The sequence below is a fragment of the Octodon degus genome, unplaced genomic scaffold (genome assembly GCF_000260255.1).
Source record: "Octodon degus isolate 3935 unplaced genomic scaffold, OctDeg1.0 scaffold00100, whole genome shotgun sequence".
Taxonomy (NCBI): Eukaryota; Metazoa; Chordata; class Mammalia; order Rodentia; family Octodontidae; genus Octodon; species Octodon degus.
This window is the reverse complement of record NW_004524676.1, coordinates 4,724,782-4,728,396: the sequence shown is the minus strand read 5'-3', so window position 1 is coordinate 4,728,396 and position 3,615 is coordinate 4,724,782.

The window sequence follows — 3,615 nt, the reverse complement described above, 5'->3', positions numbered from 1 at the left end:
TGCTCTGCTGGGAGTAGCCCTGCCCAGGCTGGGTGGGGTAGGCCCCATAGCTTTGGGTTGCTTGTTGAGTATAGTCGTTTGAGGTCATGTCCGCGCACGCGCACGCAGGCCGACAAGCAACGAAATACCTCCACCGCACAGCACCGACGCCTCGAGGACTGAGCCTATAGTATGTTTTAAAGAATTAAAACTTAAAAGATATGTCCAAATGTCTTCTCAACATTTACTGCCTTCTTTTTGTAAAATGTATTTAGTACAGGGTCTACAGGGTCTCACTACACAGCTCAGATTCATAGTCATCTTCCTGTTTTCAGCCTCCCAAGCACTGGGATTACAAGTGCGTGCCACCATGCCCAGTCTCAATCGCTGTCTCAGCGTGCTGGGGCCAGCATGGCATGTCAGGGATCGAACCCCAGCTGCTGCGCTCTACCTGACACATTTATTACCTTCTTAATCTACTGTAATCTGCGTGATGTCACCATTTCATTAGGAAAGTGCATTTGTCTCTTAACCCACTTTATTATTCTGCTTTATTTCTACATTTAAAAAAATTTTTTTTTCAGTACTGGGGATTGAACTCAGGACCTTGCACTTGCCAAGCAGGTGCTTATGCTGCTGAGCTATATCCCCAGCCCTGAAGTTGTTTCCATTAAATTCTTTCCTCATTTTATTAAAATGCTATTGCATAATTTCCAAATTATTCTTCTTTTCCTGTGTCTTTTGAAATCCTTCCCTGTTGCTCACTCTAAAATGCGCATGTAAGTACTTTATTTTGAGAGTCATATTTCTTGCACTGCCTTGAAAGTCAATGCAGATTATAGCTGCATGAGTACAGAACAAGGGAAAGCTCAGCGCTGCACTTGGTTGCCATGGCAAAGGGCTGTAAACTGGGTGTCTTAAACAATAGAAATAGATCACCTTGCAGCGCTGGGCCTAGAAATCTGAGATCTGGGTGTGGAAGACTTGTTTTCTTCAAGGGCTGTAAGGAGGACTGTCTCCTGCCTCCCCCAGCGTGGGGTCTGCTGGAAGCCCACATTCAGTGCCTTGCACATTCAGTGCCTTGCACGTTCAGTGCCTTGCACGTTCAGTGCTTGCACATGCGTCATCTGGATTCCTCCTCCACGTGCATGTGGCGGCCTCTTGTGCTTTTGCTTCTGTGCCCACATTTCCCATTTTAAGCATGTGGAATTAGGGCTCACTCCAATGACCTTATCTAACATAAACGTCTGCAAAGCTGATTTCCAGGTAAGGCCATGATTACACGGAGACTAAGACTTTGTTACCTTTCAGAGGACGTAATTCAACTCACACAACTCAGTTATAGCTTTATACTTCATTAGTATCACTTATGTTAAATTAGTCATAGCGCATTTATAATTATGTGTATTTGTTACATGTGAACACTGCCTTAATGCAATGTAATTTTGGCAGCATTCTTAAGATTTACGTAACTTTCGTTGCTGGCCCAAATGAGGCTTAGCAGCAGCATTAGCCTGTGTGCATGCCAGCCAGTAAAAGGACAGGAACCATGGAATCCACATGTAAGGGACGCTGTGGCCACAGGAAGGGTGGCTTCCTCCCCTGTGTGGCAAAGCGATGGCACAGCAGGACACACCAAGAGAGACAAATAAACCGGCAGGACAGGTAGCACGCACTCGGTCTTGTGTGATGCTGAGAGTTACCTGAATGCAGAGTGGCGATGAGCAGAGCTTGGGAGGAGCTGGACGGGAGGAAGAGAGGGACCCTGCGTAAGAAGTGCGCGTTTTATCTTAATACCTACTCTGGGGGTCAGGGAGGACATGGCCGGAGTGGAAAGCAAGGAATGACCGTGAACATCTGTTGAAGGAGAGCTGCCCTTAATCCCCTCCTCCTGGCAGTTGGTGAAGGCTCCTTTCAGAAGCTAAAGATGCACAGTGTGTACAGTTAGGCAGAAAACCATTAATGAGCAGAAGTGGAATGAGCGCGCATGACACCTCTCGAAATAATTGGTCAGCATTACTTCTAAATGTGTCTTGCCTATGCAAATATGGAAAGAGGGAAACAGAAGTGCCCAGATTTAGCTTGTTGGCAAGAGAACCTAACATAGCCACGCACGAGCATATAAATTGAGTTGGCATAAGCCCAGTAAGGTCATCGCTGTACCTCGAATGTCCATACAAACTAGGATGCATCAACATAAACTGTAATGGGAGAGGTTCTGACTTTATGAAACTCTCCAAAATGCACCTTACAGGCTTTGAAATGAAATCAGGCTCCAGATTAGATGGGGCACTTTACAGATGGGTGCAGGGAGCCTTCTTTTCCTCTAGGAGCCAGCCTAGCCCACTGGAGAGGCCCTGCACCTTGGGTCAGAGACAGGGCATAACTAAAGGTCACTGTAAACATCATGTTTCTCATTGGATTTCCATCACTTCCCCGCCCTAGATTAAGCACTCATTAGTTCTTTCTGCTGCAGTTCGTGTGTATCATGATGACAGCAGAGTGACCAGGAAATTATCCTTTAACTTTTTTTTGAAAGATCAAGACTTAAAACAACTATATTAAAATAATGCTTAATGCTTAAACACAATATTAGTGTTTCCCTGCTGCAAACGAAGTGACCACAAATTTAGTGGCTTAAAGTGATATTAATTATCTTAGAGTTCCTGTGGCTGGGGAACCTGGGTGCGGCTGAGCTGGGTACCCTGCCCAGAGCCTTGCAGGCCCTGCATTTGCAGCCTGGGCTGGTCTGTGCTCTAAGCTAGGGCCTTGCCAGAGAGGACCTGCTCCCAGCTCGTTCAGGCTGTTGGCGCAGCTCGCTCTGCAAAGCCACATGGCTCAGAGCCCTGCCCTCCTGCAGGCTGGTGGCTGGTGGCCATCCACAGTCCTGGAAGCTGCAGGCAGCTCCGAGAGCCCAGTGGAAGCTACTCACCAAAGGGTTTCTGTCAAATGAGCTCGTATCCCTCCAGCTCACAACAGTCTTATTTCTCTGGGGTTTCTGGTGTCATGGGGGGGTCAGGAGTCTATTAAAGACTTCTCTCTCTTTAAATCAGGCCCTCCTAGGATAATTTATGACTCTTAATTCAAAATCAACTAATATCGGACCTTATGTTTGCCGTATTCTATTAGAAGCAAGTTGCAGGCCCTGCATAAAGGGAGGTTGCCCCACTTAGTGGGAGAGTAAATGTTGGGTGTGAACATCAAGGAGGGGTGATCAGGAGGCTGCCCACATTCTGTCACCACGTTCACCCCCAGAGAGCTCAGGAGGACATGGGAGCACTGTGCTGGTTGTTCAGGATTTGCTGTTGTCTTTGACGAGTAGATATTTCTGTCAGCCTTTCACAGGTGTGAAAATTAAGACTCAGGACAATTAGACAACCAGGCTGAGATCCCTTACCTCGGAAGTGGCTGTGCCAGGTCTGAGTACACATGCGACACTCCTGCTGTGCTGTAATGTTGCATGTTCTCCTGTGTGATTAATTATCAGGGAGCCAAGTGGAGTGGTGAGACAGAAGTCTCAGGGAGAAGGATCCTCTGTTGTTTTCCACCATGGTGTGGGCTGACCTTAGGTTTTTATGCAGTGGTTCTCAGTTGTGGCCGCACAACTTAGATTAGAATCACTTGGGAAACTTCATA